Genomic DNA, 21,075 nt, shown 5'->3' with positions numbered 1-21,075 from the left:
TGCCCTGTATCTGAAGAAACCAACTACTATCATGCAAAAATGCATTTTGTGGATCATATCAGTCATCTTAAGCAACATATTGGTATGTTCAAGATGTTGAGCACCACGCTTGAACAAGAAATGTTTGAGGGCTCGCATTCCTTCATGCATTTGTATGCTTTCTACATCCATGGACACAAAGAGTAAATCATCCAAATCCCATTGGAAATCCTCCAATTTGCATAGAAGATCTGAGCTGTCTCTCAAATACGATGGTAAATTTTTCACAATGGGTTGCAAAAAATAATCAACATATTGAGCAATATGTTCAGTTGGCCCACCATTCCCAGAAATTATGGGTCTGCCAGGTGGAAAAGGACCTCCCTCATGGATTTTAGGTAACATGTATATACAAGGTGAACTGGAATGGTGGGCTTGTAGAAATTTATATTTGATCTGATAGCAAACAGGATTCATGCCAATCCCAATGTTTAGAGTTGATGTTATTCTCTATTTGAATGATGGGATTGGTTGTCAATCTCTCATAGCAAGAGGTATCGTAAAGTTGTCTATCAAATTCTTTCAAATAATCAATAGAGTTCATAAGAACAATATTGCCACCCTTGTCAGCTTCTCTGATAACTAGATTTTTATCATCTTTAAGAGTCTGTAGAAGTTTATATTCATCAGCATTAAGATTATCAGGATGCAGACAACCCCTACTTTTATAATGTAAATCTTCTAGTTCATGAAGGTCGCTAGTAACTTTTTTGTGAAAGCTGTCAATTGCTGACTCATGTGTCTGTGGTGGTATAAATTTAGAGTTTGGGCGTAATCCGCTATCAATTGTGTAGTCCTGTACAACGCCCAAATTGTTAGCTCTCTGCATTACATTACCAACCTCAAGTGAGTGTTATGTATATCAGCAATAGAGAATCCAGAATTTACATTAATGTCTGAGGAGGGAGCACATTGAACAATGGGATGATCTTCAAAAAATGTATTTATTTTCAATTTACGGGTAAATTTAAACAAATCTGTATGCACATTAACAAAATCACATTTATTAGTAGGGCAAAAATTAAGGCCCTTACTGAGAACTGACTCCTCTTTAGAAGACAAACATTTTTACAGAACATTCAATTTCATGCAATACATCACTGTTTATTTCTTGTTGCCCATGTTCTGTTCTCTTGCCTTTATGCCTGATCTGGTGTTTTTTGCCACCCCTCCGCCTGCCTCTTCGTTGTAAGTTTTCGTACGATTTCCCAAGCGGTAACGTCGTACCTCTTGTAAAGAAACAGAGGGAGGATCTGTGGATAAAGCACAACTCGTTCCCTCACCTGGGTCACTTTCTATGGAGGAAATTGAGGTACTACTGGAAGAGATACTAACTGGTTTCTCACATGTCTGTCCTTTTTCTTGAAGTTTTGAGACAAGATCATCATATTTTCTTGAGAACGTGAAACTACGTCCCCTTTTATAATCACCTTCGTCTCTTTGTATTTTTTCTGTTTTTTATCATTAAGATAAAGTTGGTAGCTATTTAGTTCTTTTTTCAAGATTTCCATATTTCTTAGTATAACGTCCTTTAGGGTGCTCTCATTGATTTCTATTTCCAAGATCTTAATTTCTTCCTTAATTTTGGAAACTTTTCTTTCTGAATTAGTAATTAATGTACCCATCATTTTATATGATGCTTCATATAGACCATCCTCCCATTCTTTGAGAAGGTCCGGATCAAGATCCTCAAAGTTTGGGAAGATGAGGATCCTTAGTCCTCTTGGGATGCGTCTATTTTCAATATATTTTTTAAGAGTTGCTCCATCCCACCATTTACTAAGCTCTGATGTTTTTAATTTTTCCAAGCGCATAAATTTGCTTTTCAGGCCCTCATTCTTATCTGGAGTAGAGTGTGGATGTGCTTCATTAGGCTGCTTTTTATCATTAAAGAGATCACCTAATAGTTCTTCTCGCTTATCATCATAATCCATGACCTAGCCTGAGTATACAAAAATTTCAGTAAAAAGTATTTAACCTCAGATGTCAGTGCCGGTAGCCCATAAACATTAGTGCACACAATATGAGGGTAGAGGCTATAGATACCGCACCTGACAAATGAATAGTGCTTCTTGTTAGAGATTCTTACAGTGCAGCGAACCAAGGAACATTCCCCTCTATGTTCCTCACCAGGAACAAGTCCTGTCACAGAATTACGATGTCGACGGTCAGAGCGTGAACCAGTCAGTCCTTCTGACGCGGTGCCTGCCGGCTCTCAGAATCTTTCAGCCAGTCAGAACTGCAGCTTAATGCCCTATGGCGGGCGTTCCAGCCATCGGGATTACAATGCCGATTTCCCACAGCCTTTCAGTGTCCGACATTCACCTCACCATCACAACTCACACCACCATGTCAAAATGACATCAACACACATACTATGAGGCATTGTAAGCAATAACCAGAACACAGTGCCACAGTCACCATGCCCCTAGTACAATAGACCCATCCCTGCCCCTGTCCTCAGCCCAACCAAAACACCAGTATGGAGTGTCCTCAAATTCCAAACCACCTACACAGCCACAAAGCAGTACCTGACTCACACACAAATATCCCACATCAAAAGCCAATGTCATCTAAAGGGACAACAGAGAAGAAGTGGCAAATACATCCAATGCTCATCTGAAATACCTTATGCAGTATATCAATCAAACCATATAGTCAACTAATATCTGAGTTGGGGATAGTGGGACACAACATAAGCAGCAAATGTCTAAAAACAACATTTACAACTGACTTGGCGACTGAAGCATATCAGAGACAAGCAATTGCAACACACACTACCACCCATGTGTAGCCGATGGCCAGTAGTAATTTATGATATCAAATTCATCTACAACAGCTACAAGTAGTCACAGAAAGGCACACAATCACAAATGGGCTCACCTCTACGCCAACATACATTAACCCCTTCGATGCTCATGACGGAGCGGTTCCGTCATGAGCATCGGTTGGGGTGTGCTCATGACGGAACCGCTCCGTCATGAGCACAGCCCCCGGGGGAGGCGCTGGCGCTCCCCCCCTGGGGCATCGATCGTGCCCCCACAGAGGGGGATGGCAGCGGAAGAGTTTCCGCTGCCACCCCCGAGCCCCCCCACGCTTCCCCATGACGTCAGCGCGCACAGCGCGCGCCGGCGTCATCAGGAAGCGATGGGACGCCTGGAAGCCATTTGCTTCCAGGCGTCCAGGCAAGGAGCAGGTAAGTTTTGTGCTCCGGTGGGGCCGCGGGGGGGGGGATTTTCTAAGTATTGAGGCATCGGGGGAGAGGAAAGAGTATTTCCTCTCCCCTGATGTCTCCATACAGGGCATTCCTGCAGCACGATCGCGCACAGCGTCGCGATCGTGCTGCATGAATGCCACCACTAGGCACCAGGGATGCTTTGATGATGAAAAGGAAGCGACCCCTTGGGCAAGGGTCGCTTCCTGGGGACCCATAATACTTTCAAGACTTTTTTGCCCCCAGATCGGTTTATTTTTTCGCCGTTTCTGCTCCCAGGGGGGGGGGGGGGCAGAAAAGCCCACTAGACACCAGGGATATTATTATTATTGTAGGAAGCGACCCCTTGGGGAAGGGTCGCTTCCTTGGGCCCCTACATTTATTTGAAGACTTTTCTGCCCCCTCTGGGGGCAGATCGGTTTTATCTTTTCGCCGTTTCTGCTCCCAGGGGGGGCAGAAAAGCCCACTAGACACCAGGGATATTATTATTATTGTAGGAAGCGACCCCTTGGGGAAGGGTCGCTTCCTTGGGCCCCTAAATTTATTTGAAGACTTTTCTGCCCCCTCTGGGGGCAGATCGGTTTTATTTTTTCGCCGTTTCTGCTCCCAGGGAGGGCAGAAAAGCCCACTAGACACCAGGGATCTAATTATTATTGTAGGAAGTGACCCCTTGGGCAAGGGTCGCTTCCTAGGCCCCCTAATTTTTTTGAAGACTTTTCTGCCCCCTCTGGAGGCAGATCAGTTTTATTTTTTCGCCGTTTCTGCTCCCAGGAGGGGCAGAAAAGCCCACTAGACACCAGGGATCTGATTATCATTGTAGGAAGCGACCCCTTGGGCAAGGGTCGCTTCCTGGGCCCCCTCATTTATTTGAAGACTTTTCTGCTCCCTCTGGGGGCAGATCGGTTTTATTTTTTCGCCGTTTCTGCTCCCAGGGGGGGCAGAAAAGCCCACTAGACACCAGGGATCTGATTATTATTGTAGGAAGCGACCCCTTGGGCAAGGGTCGCTTCCTGGGCCCCCAATTTTTTTGAAGACTTTTCTGCCCCCTCTGGGGGCAGATCGGTTTAATTGTTTTGCCGTTTCTGCTCCTGGGGGGGCAGAAAAGCCCACTAGACACCAGGGAATTAGTTGAAATAAAAATAGAAGTGACCCCTCGCTTCCAGGGTGCAATTTTTTATAATATGTATTTGGCTCACCCGCCCTGGGACTGAGTAGCCTTTTTTATCCTGCTGTTTTCTGCCCCACCTGGCACACAACCCGATTGACCATTTGGGCAGTGACATAGCATGCTATAATGTTTATTGTTATATTTTTTGTGAATTGCAATTGTAATGTTTTTTTTTTTTACTTTTTTGTTCTAGGTGAAGGCTTTTGCTCTTTTCAGTTTGCCGTTTTATTCTGCTGTTTGATTTGTATGGTAAGAGACTTTTTTTTGTACAATGTAAATGTGTTTGATTTCTCTGCCTGTTTTTTTTGTGCAAATGGTGTAATAATAGTAGTATGTTAGGTTTTTGAGTGTCAAAAACATTTTGCATTGGTGCTCGATGTGTATTTTGTTTTCCTGTGAGTAATTTGTTTTTTTTTCTTCTTTCTAGTTGCATATCGTTGGTTTTTGCTGTGTCACTGCAGAGTTGGTTTCTGGTGAGTGCAGCTGTCTCTTGTAATTGGATTGTATAGTTTTTGAGTACATTGATCTTTGTGATAAAGGTACACATTTCTTTACTTACTTGGTTTGCACATTGTTGGTTGTTGTTGACTTGTTTGTGCAGTCTTCTATCTTAGTAAGTATAATGGCTAGCCACAGGATTACTGCTCAGCAGGTTGTTGGTTTGCTGTTTGAGTCTTCCTCTGACCATGGTTCAGAGACTGACTCTGCATCTGAGGGAGAGGAGGCAGGGGACGATTCTGGCAGTGAGTTGTCTCTCCGTATGGAGTCATCGGATGATGAAGATACTCTTAGTGCGGATGAAGTGCCTGTGTTAGAGGAGGAGACTGATGTGCCGATAGTGCGGCAAGAGGCATTTGGGCTGTAGCCTGGGGCTGCAAGGCTTCCCGTTGGTAAAGTGCGGCAAGAGGCATCTGGGCTGCAGGCTGGGGCTGCAAGGCTTCCCCTTGAAAGTGATGACCTCTGGGTTGCCCCTGGCATGGTGCAGCCGGCATTGCCAGAATTTACTGGTGTTCAAGGGTCTAGAGTGAATACTGAAAACGTTTTGCCGGTAAATTTTTTTCAGTTGTTTATGGACGATGTGTTTTTGGCAGAGATTGTTGAGCAGACTAATTTGTATGCCGAACAGTTTTTGAGGGACAACAGTGCCAGACTTAGGCCCTACTCTAGAGCTACCCGGTAGACTCCCACAAATGTTGAAGAGATGAAGAAGTTCTTGGGTTTAACTTTTTTGATGGGCTTGCTAAGGAAGCCATCAATGTCTTCATATTGGTCTAGCAGTCCCTTGATGGCAACGTCTATTTTTCCGGCAGTCATGAGTCGTGACAGGTATTTGCTTCTGCTTCGGATGATGCATTTTGTTGATAATGGTTTAGCGTTGCCACAAGATCACCCTGATTGTGACCGTCTTTTTAAGATTAGGCCTGTCCTTGATCACTTTGTGGATCGATTTTCTGAGATTTATGCCCCTGGGAAAGAAATTGCAGTGGATGAGTCTTTGGTGTTGTTCAAAGGCCGCTTGGTTTTTAGGCAATACATTCCTAGTAAGAGGGCACGCTATGGAATAAAGCTGTATATGCTGTGTGACAGTAGGACTGGATATGTGTCTAATTTCAGGGTGTACACCGGTAAGGAATCTAGGATTAACCTCCCTGGTTGTCCGTCCACTTTTGGAGTGACTGAGAAACTTGTTTGGGAACTTGGTAGAGGATTTTTCAACAAAGGCCACTATTTATATGTAGATAACTTCTACACTGGTGTGCGGTTGTTCAGGGAATTGGCCAAAGTGGACACTTTTGCTTGTGGCACAATCCGCTCTAACTGTAAAGGTTTCCCGAAATAACTTGTTTGTCAAAAGCTTGTGCGGGGACAGTGCAGTGCGTTGCGTTGCCAGGAGCTTCTTGCTGTGAAGTTTTCAGACAGGAGAGATGTCTACATGCTGACTACCATCCATGATGAAAGCACTGCACCTGTGACTGTTTGGGGTCAGGTCGCTGAAGCGCGCAAACCTGTGTGCATTTTAGACTATAATAGGCACATGGGTGGTGTTGACAGAGTAGATCAGAGGTTGGAACCTTACACTGCTCTTCGTAAGGCTTACATTTGGTACAAGAAGTTGGCTATCCATCTTTTCCACTTGGCAATGTTTAATGCTTTTGTTGTGTTCCAGGATTCTTGCCCTGAGTCAAAGATGACTTTTGCTAAGTTTCAGGAGTCTGTAATAGGCAGCCTTGTTGTAGTGGAACAGGCAAGTGTTCCTAGAGTTGGAGTGGTGGAGGATGTTGCTAGATTGAAAGATCGCCACTTTCCAGATCACATTCCTCCCACACCCTCAAAAGATTTTCCCAGTTGGAGATGTAGAGTCTGTTGGCGAAGAGGTACGCGGAAGGAGAGTCGTATGTACTGCCCCGACTGTCCTTCTCATCCTGCACTGTGTCTTCCTGCTTGTTTTAGAGCGTACCACACGCGAAAGAATTATTGGGAGCATTCATGAGTGGTAAAGTGAACTGCCTGGTCTGTATTCTTTGGATAATTTGATTGTGTTTCAAGGTTGGTGTTAGTGCAATGTATTTAGTTGCTGATTTTCTGTTAGAAGATTTGTATCTAGTTGCGATTTGTTTGTGTTTTTATTTTTTTCTAAAAAAATCCTAAATGTGATGGCGGTGTGTGTAGGCTTGTGCTTGGCTGTTGGTGTGTGTGGACTGGCACTTGGTTGGTGGTGTGCGTGGAATGGTGCTTGGCTGGCGGTGAGCGTGGACTGGTGGTGTGCATGGACTGGCGGTGTGCGTGGACTGGTGCGTGGCTGGTGGTGTGCGTGGACTGGAGCTTGGCTGGCGGTGTGCGTGGAATGGTGCTTGGCTGGCGGTGTGCGTGGACTGGTACTTGGCTGCTGGTGTGTGTGGACTGGTGGTGTGTGCGGACTATTGCTTGGCTGGTGGTGTCCGTGGACTGGAGCTTGGTTGGTGGTGTGCGTCGACTGGAGCTTGGCAGGCGGTGTGCGTGGAATGGTGCCTGGCTGGCGGTGTGCGCGGACTGGTACTTGGCTGGCGGTGTGCGTGGACTGGTGGTGTGTGCGGACTGGTGCTTGGCTGGAGGTGTCAGTGGACTGGAGCTTGGCTGGCGGTGTGCGTGGATTGGCGATTGGCTGGCGGTGTGCCTGGATTGGCGATTGGCTGGCGGTGTGCCTGGACTGGCGCTTGGCTGGCGGTGTGCCTGGACTGGCGCTTGGCTAGCAGTGTGCGTGGACTGGCGCTCTGCTAGCGGTGTGTGTGGACTGGCGCTCTGCTAGCGGTGTGTGTGGACTGGAGCTCGGCTGGCTGTGTGTGATTAGTGACTTTCTGCTGGTCACTACACACACTGCTAGCTGAGTGCCACTCCACGCAATCCATCAGCATGTGTAGTTGCTGTGTCTGGATTGTGGGCATGTGAAAGTGATGGGCCCTTGAATGGCGCTGTGTTCTGGTGTGAGTTTTGTTATGTGATTGGCCCGCGGCTGGAGGTGTGAATGGTTTTGTATGTCTCACACGTATGAAAGGTGTATGAATGGCCTGTAAAGAGGTTGGTGCCTTGTCGTGGCTTTACAGCTCACGAGCTGTGAGTTAATGGTTCAGTTTCTCGCCCTTTCAATTATTACCAGTGCATTTCATGTTTAGTGAAATCACTTGGTAATACAATTGTATCTACTGAACCATCACTCACCCTCGTGCCAAATCCAACCAGTATGTGTGTGTGCTTGCGGATTAGATGGCTGTGCAGTAATATTTGTCTTTCTGAAGCAGGGTGTACCTTGTCCCTTTTTGGTGAATTTTGTACTGTGTTGCTTTTGTACCTGGTGGTGCGAATGGTCTTGTTTGTATCACGTATGAAAGGTGTGTGAATGGCCTGTAAAGTGGTTGGTGCCTTGACGTGGCTTTACAGCTCACGAGCTGCGAGTCATTGGTTTGGTTTTTTGTGAATTTAATTATTGACAGTATATTTCATTTTTGTGAAATCTCTAGTTAATAAAATTTAATACACTGAACCATGACTCGCCCTCGTGCCAAATCCAACCAGTATGTGTGTGTGTTTGAGGAATAGATGGTTGTGCAGCAATCTTTGTCTTTAGTTTCTCTGCCAAGGTACACTTTCCATGTAAGAATAACCCACCAACTGTAGATATTGTCTAAAACCCATGGGAGTTCATGGTGATGTCTCTCTTGTGAATTCAAAATTTTTTTTTTATCCCCAATGTCCTGCAAACCTCAAAATGTCTGCCACATTTTCTTTGCAATTTTACTCCAAAATTCTCACTCTGTAGGAACAATAGTTAATCTGGTTTTGCAAGGGGGGTAACTTTGGTTTTTGACCCGGTGCTCGGCGGCCATCTAGGGAAACCTACCAAACCCACGCATTTCTGAAAACTAGACACCCGGCGGCTTCCAGGGAGTTATGGCTTGCGTGGATCCCCCAACGTTTCCTTACCCAGAATCCCCTGCAAACCTCAATTTTAGCTGAAAAAAGTCACTTTTTTCACACATTTTGGGGTGGGAAAGTTGTGGCATCACCGGGCTCACACAAATTTACCACCACCCAGCGTTCCCCCAGGTCTCCTGGTAAAAATGGTGCCTCACTTGTGTGGGAGGCCCAAGTACCCACGGCAGGCAAGGGCCCAAAACGTAGTGAGGCGACATCAAAATGGCCTATCGCAAAACCACCTGGTTTTGCAAGGAGGGTCACTTTGGTTTTTGACCCGGTGCTCGGCGGCCATCTAGGAAAACCTACCAAACCCATGCATTTCTGAAAACTAGACACCCGGCGGCTTCGAGGGAGGTATGGCTTGCGTGGATCCCCCAACGTTTCCTTACCCAGAATCCCCTGCAAACCTCAATTTTAGCTGAACAAATCAATTTTTTCACACATTTTGGGGTGGGAAAGTTGTGGCATCACCGGGCTCACACAAATTTACCACCACCCAGCGTTCCCCCAGGTCTCCCGGTAAAAATGGTGCCTCACTTGTGTGGGAGGCCCAAGTACCCGCGGCAGGCAAGGGCCCAAAACGTAGTGAGGCGACATCAAAATGGCCTATCGCAAAACCACCTAGTTTTGCAAGGGGGCTCACTTTGGTTTTTGACCCGGTGCTCGGCGGCCATCTAGGGAAACCTACCAAACCCACGCATTTCTGAAAACTAGACACCCGGCGGCTTCCAGGGAGGTATGGCTTGCGTGGATCCCCCAACGTTTCCTTACCCAGAATCCCCTGCAAACCTCAATTTTTGCTGAAAAAATCACTTTTTTCACACATTTTGGGGTGGGAAAGTTGTGGCATCACCGGGCTCACACAAATTTACCACCACCCAGCGTTCCCCCAGGTCTCCCGGTAAAAATGGTGTCTCACTTGTGTGGGAGGCCCAAGTACCCGCGGCAGGCAAGGGCCCAAAACGTAGTGAGGCGACATCAAAATGGCCTATCACAAAACCACCTGGTTTTGCAAGGGGGGTCACTTTGGCTTTTGTCCCGGTGCTCGGCGGCCATCTAGGGAAACCTACCAAACCCACGCATTTCTGGCAATGTCGCCTCACTACGTTTTGGGCCCTTGCCTGCCGCGGGTACTTGGGCCTCCCACACAAGTGAGGCACCATTTTTACCGGGAGACCTGGGGGAACGCTGGGTGGTGGTAAATTTGTGTGAGCCCGGTGATGCCACAACTTTCCCACCCCAAAATGTGTGAAAAAAGTGATTTTTTTCAGCTAAAATTGAGGTTTGCAGGGGATTTTGGGTAAGGAAACGTTGGGGGATCCACGCAAGCCATACCTCCCTGGAAGCCGCCGGGTGTCTAGTTTTCAGAAATGTGTGGGTTTGGTAGGTTTCCCTAGATGGCCGCCGAGCACCGGGTCAAAAACCAAAGTGAGCCCCCTTGCAAAACCAGGTGGTTTTGCGATAGGCCATTTTGATGTCACCTCACTACGTTTTGGGCACTTGCCTGCCGCGGGTACTTGGGCCTCCCACACAAGTGAGGCACCATTTTTACCGGGAGACCTGGGGGAACGCTGGGTGGTGGTAAATTTGTGTGAGTCCGGTGATGCCACAACTTTCCCACCCCAAAATGTGTGAAAAAAGTGATTTTTTCAGCTAAAATTGAGGTTTGCAGGGGATTCTGGGTAAGGAAAAGTTGGGGGATCCACGCAAGCCATACCTCCCTGGAAGCCGCCGGGTGTCTAGTTTTCAGAAATGCATGGGTTTGGTAGGTTTCCCTAGATGGCCGCCGAGCACCGGGTCAAAAACCAAAGTGACCCCCCTTGCAAAACTAGGTGGTTTTGCGATAGGTCATTTTGATGTCACCTCACTACGTTTTGGGCCCTTGCCTGCCGCGGGTACTTGGGCCTCCCACACAAGTGTGGCACCATTTTTACCGGGAGACCTGGGGGAACGCTGGGTGGTGGTAAATTTGTGTGAGCCCGGTGATGCCACAACTTTCCCACCCCAAAATGTGTGAAAAAAGTGTTTTTTTTCAGCTAAAATTGAGGTTTGCAGGGGATTCTGGGTAAGGAAACGTTGGGGGATCCACGCAAGCCATACCTCCCTGGAAGCCGCCGGGTGTCTAGTTTTCAGAAATGCATGGGTTTGGTAGGTTTCCCTAGATGGCCGCCGAGCACCGGGTCAAAAACCAAAGTGACCCCCCTTGCAAAACCAGGTGGTTTTGCGATAGGCCATTTTGATGTCATCTCACTACGTTTTGGGCCCTTGCCTGCCGCGGGTACTTGGGCCTCCCACACACTTGAAGCACCATTTTTACCGGGAGACCTGGGGGAACGCTGGGTGGTGGTAAATTTGTGTGAGCCCGGTGATGCCACAACTTTCCCACCCCAAAATGTGTTGAAAAAGTGATTTTTTCAGCTAAAATTGAGGTTTGCAGGGGATTCTGGGTAAGGAAACGTTGGGGGATCCACGCAAGCCATACCTCCCTGGAAGCCGCGGGGTGTCTAGTTTTCAGAAATGCGTGGGTTTGGAAGGTTTCCCTAGATGGCCGCCGAGCACCGGGTCAAAAACCAAAGTGACCCCCCTTGCAAAACCAGGTGGTTTTGCGATAGGCCATTTTGATGTCATCTCACTACGTTTTGGGCCCTTGCCTGCCGCGGGTACTTGGGCCTCCCACACAAGTGAGGCACCATTTTTACCGGGAGACCTGGGGGAACGCTGGGTGGTGGTAAATTTGTGTGAGCCTGGTGATGCCACAACTTTCCCACCCCAAAATGTGTGAAAAAAGTGATTTTTCCAGCAAAAATTAAGGTTTGCAGGGGATTCTGGGTAAGGAAATGTTGGGGGATGCACGCAAGCCATACCTCCCTGGAAGCCGCCGGGTGTCTAGTTTTCAGAAATGCGTGGGTTTGGTAGGTTTCCCTAGGTGCCGGCAGAGCTAGGGTTCAAAAACTACAGCTAGTCACTTTGCCAAAAAAGAGTCATTTTTCACTGCAAAATTGAGGTGTGACCATGTTGCGTTTTGCGCCGTTTCCTGTCGCGGGCACTAGGCCAACCCACACAAGTGAGGTACCATTTTTCTCGTAGGACTTTAGGGAACGCAGGGTGGGTGAAAATTTGTGGATCCACGCAGATTCCAGAACTTTCCATCCCAGAAATGTGGGGAAAATGTGTTTTTTTTGGTCATTTTTTTACGTTTGCAAGGGATTCTGGGTAACAGACCATGGTGGGAGGCAGTCAAGTCACCCCATCCTGGATTCCCCTGGGTGTCTAGTTTTCAAAAATGTATAGGTTTGCTAGGTTTCCCTAGGTGCCGGCAGGGCTAGGGTTCAAAAACTACAGCTAGTCACTTTGCCAAAAAAGGGTCATTTTTCACTGCAAAATTGAGGTGTGACCACGTTGTGTTTTGCGCCGTTTCCTGTCGCGGGCACTAGGCTCACCCGCACAAGTGAGGTACCATTTTTCTCGTAGGACTTTGGGGAACGCGGGGTGGGTGGAAATTTGTGGATCCACGCAGATTCCAGAACTTTCCATCCCAGAAATGTGAGGAAAATGTGTTTTTTTTGTCATTTTTTTACGTTTGCAAGGGATTCTGGGTAACAGACCATGGTGGGAGGCAGTCAAGTCACCCCATCCTGGATTCCCCTGGGTGTCTAGTTTTCAAAAATGTATAGGTTTGCTAGGTTTCCCTAGGTGCCGGCAGGGCTAGGGTTAAAAAACTACAGCTAGTCACTTTGCCAAAAAAGGGTCATTTTTCACTGCAAAATTGAGGTGTGACCACGTTGCGTTTTGCGCCGTTTCCTGTCGCGGGCACTAGGCCGACCCGCACAAGTGACGTACCATTTTTCTCGTAGGACTTTGGGGAACGCGGGGTGGGTGGAAATTTGTGGATCCACGCAGATTCCAGAACTTTCCATCCCAGAAATGTGGGGAAAATGTGTTTTTTGGTCATTTTTTTACGTTTGCATGGGATTCTGGGTAACAGACCATGGTGGGAGGCAGTCAAGTCACCCCATTCTGGATTCCCCTGGGTGTCTAGTTTTCAAAAATGTATAGGTTTGCTAGGTTTCCTGTTGTACTCTTACAGGAAGTAGACGCTGATAGCCATGTAAGTTCTTTAGTACCTTTATTCCAGTTGTACAGCAAGTTGGTTTACTGGTACATCCAACAGGTAGAACAGGTAACAGGTTAAGGTAAAGTAGGTTAGCCCAGTAGTTAGACCTTGGTAACATGCCACAGCAAACCCCTTTGTAGTATCAAACCCCACCAGGAGCAGCCTGCCTGCTGCTCAGCCCATCTGTCCAACTGTCATACCTCACCCAGTCAGACTCCCAGACGTTCCATGCATCACAGCACTCTCAACATTCTACTCCAAACACACACTGTGGCTGATCAGCAGGTGAACTAGTAAACTGCAAGATATGAAAATACTATGCAGGGCATAACATTTCCCTAGGTGCCGGCAGAGCTAGGGTTCAAAAACTACAGCTAGTCACTTTGCCAAAAAAGAGTCATTTTTCACTGCAAAATTGAGGTGTGACCATGTTGCGTTTTGTGCCGTTTCCTGTCGCGGGCACTAGGCCAACCCACACAAGTGAGGTACCATTTTTCTCGTAGGACTTTAGGGAACGCAGGGTGGGTGAAAATTTGTGGATCCACGCAGATTCCAGAACTTTCCATCCCAGAAATGTGGGGAAAATGTGTTTTTTTTGGTCATTTTTTTACGTTTGCAAGGGATTCTGGGTAACAGACCATGGTGGGAGGCAGTTAAGTCACCCCATCCTGGATTCCCCTGGGTGTCTAGTTTTCAAAAATGTATAGGTTTGCTAGGTTTCCCTAGGTGCCGGCAGGGCTAGGGTTCAAAAACTACAGCTAGTCACTTTGCCAAAAAAGGGTCATTTTTCACTGCAAAATTGAGGTGTGACCACGTTGTGTTTTGCGCCGTTTCCTGTCGCGGGCACTAGGCTCACCCGCACAAGTGAGGTACCATTTTTCTCGTAGGACTTTGGGGAACGCGGGGTGGGTGGAAATTTGTGGATCCACGCAGATTCCAGAACTTTCCATCCCAGAAATGTGAGGAAAATGTGTTTTTTTTGTCATTTTTTTACGTTTGCAAGGGATTCTGGGTAACAGACCATGGTGGGAGGCAGTCAAGTCACCCCATCCTGGATTCCCCTGGGTGTCTAGTTTTCAAAAATGTATAGGTTTGCTAGGTTTCCCTAGGTGCCGGCAGGGCTAGGGTTAAAAAACTACAGCTAGTCACTTTGCCAAAAAAGGGTCATTTTTCACTGCAAAATTGAGGTGTGACCACGTTGCGTTTTGCGCCGTTTCCTGTCGCGGGCACTAGGCCGACCCGCACAAGTGACGTACCATTTTTCTCGTAGGACTTTGGGGAACGCGGGGTGGGTGGAAATTTGTGGATCCACGCAGATTCCAGAACTTTCCATCCCAGAAATGTGGGGAAAATGTGTTTTTTTGGTCATTTTTTTACGTTTGCATGGGATTCTGGGTAACAGACCATGGTGGGAGGCAGTCAAGTCACCCCATTCTGGATTCCCCTGGGTGTCTAGTTTTCAAAAATGTATAGGTTTGCTAGGTTTCCTGTTGTACTCTTACAGGAAGTAGACGCTGATAGCCATGTAAGTTCTTTAGTACCTTTATTCCAGTTGTACAGCAAGTTGGTTTACTGGTACATCCAACAGGTAGAACAGGTAACAGGTTAAGGTAAAGTAGGTTAGCCCAGTAGTTAGTCCTTGGTAACATGCCACAGCAAACCCCTTTGTAGTATCAAACCCCACCAGGAGCAGCCTGCCTGCTGCTCAGCCCATCTGTCCAACTGTCATACCTCACCCAGTCAGACTCCCAGACGTTCCATGCATCACAGCACTCTCAACATTCTACTCCAAACACACACTGTGGCTGATCAGCAGGTGAACTAGTAAACTGCAAGATATGAAAATACTATGCAGGGCATAACATTTCCCTAGGTGCCGGCAGGGCTAGGGTTCAAAAACTACAGCTAGTCACTTTGCCAAAAAAGGGTCATTTTTCACTGCAAAATTGAGGTGTGACCATGTTGCGTTTTGCGCCGTTTCCTGTCGCGGGCACTAGGCCGACCCGCACAAGTGAGGTACCATTTTTCTCGTAGGACTTTGGGGAACGCGGGGTGGGTGGAAATTTGTGGATCCACGCAGATTCCAGAACTTTCCATCCCAGAAATGTGGGGAAAATGTGTTTTTTTGGTCATTTTTTTACGTTTGCATGGGATTCTGGGTAACAGACCATGGTGGGAGGCAGTCAAGTCACCCCATCCTGGATTCCCCTGAGTGTCTAGTTTTCACAAATGTATAGGTTTGCTAGGTTTCCCTAGGTGCCGGCCGGGCGAGGGTTCAAAAACTACAGCTAGTCACTTTGCCAAAAAATTGTCATTTTTCACTGCAAAATTGAGGTGTGACCACATTGCGTTTTGCGCCGTTTCCTGTCGCGGGCACTAGGCCGACCCGCACAAGTGAGGTACCATTTTTCTCGTAGCACTTTGGGGAACGCGGGGTGGGTGGAAATTTGTGGATCCACGCAGATTCCAGAACTTTCCATCCCAGAAATGTGGGGAATATGTGTTTTTTTTGTCATTGTTTTACGTTTGCAAGGGATTCTGGGTAACAGACCATGGTGGGAGGCAGTCAAGTCACCCCATCCTCGATTTCCCTGGGTGTCTAGTTTTCAAAAATGTATAGGTTTGCTAGGTTCCCCTAGGTGCCGGCAGGGCTATGGTTCAAAAACCACAGCTAGTCACTTTGCCAAAAAAGGGTCATTTTTCACTGCAAAATTGAGGTGTGACCACGTTGCGTTTTGCGCCGTTTCCTGTCGCGGGCACTAGGCCGACCCGCACAAGTGAGGTACCATTTTTCTCGTAGGACTTTGGGGAACGCGGGGTGGGTGGAAATTTGTGGATCCACGCAGATTCCAGAACTTTCCATCCCATAAATGTGGGGAAAATGTGGTTTTTTTGTCATTGTTTTACGTTTGCAAGGGATTCTGGGTAACAGACCATGGTGGGAGGCAGTCAAGTCACCCCATCCTCGATTCCCCTGGTGTCTAGTTTTCAAAAATGTATAGGTTTGCTAGGTTTCCCTAGGTGCCGGCAGGGCTAGGGTTCAAAAACTACAGCTAGTCACTTGGCAAAAAAGGGTCATTTTTCACTGCAAAATTGAGGTGTGACCACGTTGCGTTTTGCGCCGTTTCCTGTCACGGGCACTAGGCCGACCCGCACAAGTGAGGTACGATTTTTCTCGTAGGACTTTGGGGAACGCGGGGTGGGTGGAAATTTGTGGATCCACGCAGATTCTAGAACTTTCCATCCCAGAAATGTGGGGAAAATGTGTTTTTTTTGTCATTTGTTTACATTTGCAAGGGATTCTGGGTAACAGACCATGGTGGGAGGCAGTCAAGTCACCCCATCCTGGATTCCCCTGGGTGTCTAGTTTTCAAAAATGTATAGGTTTGCTAGGTTTCCCTAGGTGCCGGCAGGGCTAGGGTTCAAAAACTACAGCTAGTCACTTTGCCAAAAAAGGGTCATTTTTCACTGCAAAATTGAGGTGGGACCACGTTGCGTTTTGTGCCGTTTCCTGTCGCGGGCACTAGGCCGACCCACACAAGTACGGTACCATTTTTCTCGTAGGACTTTGGGGAATGCGGGGTGGGTGGAAATTTGTGGATCCGCGCAGATTCCAGAACTTTCCATCCCAGAAATATGGGGAAAATGTGTTTTTTTTGTCATTTGTTTACGTTTGCAAGGGATTCTGGGTAACAGACCATGGTGGGAGGCAGTCAAGTCACCCCATCCTGGATTCCCCTGGGTGTCTAGTTTTGAAAAATGTATAGGTTTGCTAGGTTTCCCTAGGTGCCGGCAGGGCTAGTGTTCAAGAACTACAGCTAGTCACTTTGCCAAAAAAGGGTCATTTTTCACTGCAAAATTGAGGTGTGACCACGTTGCGTTTTGCGCCGTTTCCTGTCGCGGGCACTAGGCCGATCCGCACAAGTGTGGTACCATTTTTCTCGTAGGACTTTGGGGAACGCGGGGTGGTTGGAAATTTGTGGATCCACGCTGATTCCAGAACTTTCCATCCCAGAAATGTGGGGAAAATGTGTTTTTTTTGTCATTGTTTTACGTTTGCAAAGGATTCTGGGTAACCTTAGGTTTTGAGCCACTTCTTGTCGTGGGCACTATTCCTACCCACACAAGTGAGGTACCATTTTTATCGGGAGACTTAGGGTAGTTCAGATTTGTAAAGCAAATGTTATTACCTATTGATTTTTGATGCATTTCTCCCTTCCAAATGAAAGACATTGTGTAAAAAAAAAGTCATTTTGAAAAATGACCAATAATTGTCATGCTAGTATGAGTATTCCCAATTTCGAAAATGTGCAAATATGCACTGTTTCTAAACTCTGTAATTTGTTCCCATTTCAGAAATACATAGGTGTCTTTCATACCGATTTTTCCATGTATACATTTTCCCACAATAATTGCTATATACCCGGAACAAAAAAAAAAACCATTACAAAATGCAGCTCAGTTTTTTACTCTGGGTTCGTTGGGCTCTTGGTGAACCTACAAGTCCTATATATCCCCACAACCAGGAAGGTCCAGCGGATGTAACGGTACATTGCTTTCAAAGAGATGTCATAATTCGAAGAAGTTACGGGTGAAAACGTTGACTCAAAAGGCTGCTTTTTTCAACAAATTTTTAATTTTTCCTATATTTACCTGTTAGTTTCTATAAAGAAACCTTGATGGATCTACACAAATGACCCCTTGCTGAATTCAGAATTCTGTCTACTTTTCAAAAATGTATAGCTTTCTAGGGTCCATTATTGCTTTTCTACCCATTTTTACCATTATCTGGAAGGAGGTTCAAAGCACAAAAAATAGCAAAAATAGGGTATGTCCCAGAAAAATGTCAAAACTGTGTAAAAAATGTTGGATTTCTGACAAAAATCTGTCATTCCCTAAAAGCTGGAGAAATTGTGATTTCAGCCCCACAAACCCTTTTTTGATATCATTTGCAGAGAAAAACGAAGACGCTTTCATTTGCAGCCACTTTTCCCCATTTTTCACAAAAAAAACAAAATTTTGCTGTATTTTGACTAATTTCTGGGAACCCTCTAGGAGAATCCACAAACCCTGGGTACCTTCAGAATCCCCATGATGTTGGAAGAAAAGGACGCAAATTTGGCGTGGATACCTAATGTGGTCAAAAAGTTACAGGGGCCTAAGCGCACACTACCCCAAATAGCCCAAAAAAGGCTTAGCACAGGAGGGGAAAAGGCCTAGCAACAAAGGGGTTGAGGTATGACAAGATGACACCCCCCATGTGTGGATACATAAGCATCTCAATCCAAATCACAACACACAGATCACAAAAATATCACTGGCAGGTGGCCCAGCTTTATTTGGCAAACATCAGTCAAGGCAAAATGCTGATCGAATGTAAACCCACACAAAGCAACATATCAACCAGTAGGTATAGATCCGACACATCGAGTTCATAAACATGTCCCCTCATCCATAACATCTCCTGAACAGATGCAAAGATCAGATCACATATACCACTGATAAAGAACCACTGATTCCTCACTCAAAAGTACATAAATATAGTAGAACCAACTGAAGTTAAGCATCACATCACTTTGCATGATGAACAAAGGCTCATATAATGTACCATTCAATAAACAATCTTTATTGAAACAAAACAACAAATCAAATAAGGCCAATGTTCAGCCAAATTCTAAATGTGGCTAGCACATTACCGTACCACTTAACTTACCTACCATTACACTGCCAGGCAAACCTCCCCAGGAAGGGGCATCAGGGGGGCAGTCCAGGCACCTCAGAAAAACAAATCAGGGAAGACCGGGGTCAGTATTTGGAGGACCTGCCTCAACCAAGGAAGGAGGGGCAGTGGTGTGGGCAGAAGGAAAGACAAGGGGAACTTCTAGGACACAGGAGTCTGGGAAGGGGGGCTGAGAAGGGGTGGGCTTAGGGGGGTTGAGCAAGTGTCTGTCTGTTCATGGGTGTGCCTGTTGCTTGTGTCTGTAGATCTGAAGGTGTTTGTGATTGGGCCGTGTCTGATGGTGGGCACTCTGTGGATATGTGTGTTGTACTGCTGCTGATGGAGGTAATTGTCTCTTTGGTGGGTGCATGTATGGAAGCCTTTCTGTGTTTTGGTCCTAGTGTGGTGCTTGTGGATGTTGTTGTCCGCCTGCGCCTATGTTTGTGTTTTGTTGAGACAGGTATAAGTAAAGGGAAGTGGAATTTGAATGAAGCGAGTGGAGGTGTGGAAGGATGGTCTTGGTGGAAGACTGGCGTCTGTGAGGATGCCATTTCCTGAATAGATCTATGTTGGGCCCACAAGCTACTTTGAATACCCTCCAGGAACTCCAGCGTCATGACGTTGGATTGGCCCTGGAGGGCACTCAGCAGTGCAGTCTGCCTTACAGAGATCTGCCTTAGGAGGGTAATAGCCACCTCACCCAGGGAAGCGAAGGCACCTGGGCTGGGGATGAGGCACCTGGGACAAAGGAGCGGATCCGGACAACTTGCTGGGGAGCAGCACGGATGTTGAACAGCAGGTGGTAGACAAGGGTGGTGTAGACCCCTTTCCTGTGGGGCACAGCACTACCACAGAGCTGCCACTGGAGCCTGACTCACCAAAGATGAATATGACGAGTCTTTATCCTCCAGGGCACTCCCCTCATCCTCCAAGACTTTGACTTCCCTGCTGTCAGTCTCCTGACTGGATCCACTCTGTCTGTCCAGCTGCCTCCCCAAAGTCATCCACATGGTCTCCTCTGCCTTGCTCGGATGATGCTGAAGAGACAGTGGAAACATGTGTGAGACTACTGGCCACAATCCTCCAACACACACCTCAACAACAGCATTAATTTGCTATACACAACTGTACCTACATGAGCCACTACAATTTGTATGGGCACAAGGGGGCTGAACTTCTACTGTAAGATGATTAACATAAATCCATGGTAAGAGACCCCTAACACAGCCACGTACTTCCTCACTTCACATTGATATTTTTGGTAACTATCACCACATTCTAGCTCCACATTCCTGTCCAGTATTGCAATGCCTAGAATGTTCATCTATGCACAACACATTGAAACAGAGTTACATCTGTGACCAACATATAAGGCAAATAACCAGCCCCAATGATTTCTACACACTAAAACTAGGCCACAATAGTGTAAAAACACACAGATAACCACACCACATATTCATGTCACATCTCACATGAAGGTCAGCTTATGTGAGTGCACCCTCTACATTGGACATGTGTACTCCACATAACTACACACCACCAAATCGATGACCTGGATGTGGGACACAACTGTGACTACACTTTACATTACAAACATAGCCCTACAGTAGGTCATTATGAACACAGAAACTCACACCTGTCACACACTGTTTGGGTGTACACAACAGCCCACATAACCACAACATATCAAAATTTCCCTTAACACATTTGATAACACATGCAAAAGCCAATCATCAACATACATCTGCAGGCACTTATCATTGAACATATCCATTGCCAGAACAAAGCAAACATAAAATCAGAAGGTACACGTGCAATCATGTAAACAGCAATACACATGGCACTAGTGGGGATACACATCTCGCAATGTCAAACATGACCACCATTTCAAAGTCCAAATCTCAAAATATGTTTGCTTCCACTGGCACTGTCAACTACGGCACATGTAAGAACTTCAGTGGAAATGGCACATATAATTTGGGGAATAACTCTCATTGCACAATGGAGTAAAGTGTCCTTGGTGGGACATCAGTCACACACTCAACTTTACTCAACTTGCGTAAGCATCATGCCAGATCACCAAGCCATGTGCCTGTTACATTCAGATGTCCCTTTATCACCTCTAAATCTAGAACACAGCACAAACGTCATGTTCAAGATGCAGACACCTCTCACAACAACTGCCCATGATACAACAACTTTCAGCTTCAGAAGATGAGTCACCCTCATCGTTTGTGTAGAATTTCCCACCTGTAAAGGAAGTAAAATGTAAGAGCATGATCGCAGAACATGTACTGCCCATCAAGCTTCGGGTAGGCCACCGCCAGGACACAGTCCATAAGGGGAGTCAGGGTCCAGCGGGCGCTCCT

This window comes from Triturus cristatus, chromosome 2_1, assembly GCF_964204655.1.
Source record: "Triturus cristatus chromosome 2_1, aTriCri1.1, whole genome shotgun sequence".
In the NCBI taxonomy this organism is placed as follows: domain Eukaryota; kingdom Metazoa; phylum Chordata; class Amphibia; order Caudata; family Salamandridae; genus Triturus; species Triturus cristatus.
The sequence above is the reverse complement of the archived record's forward strand: the minus strand, read 5'-3'. Positions refer to the sequence as shown.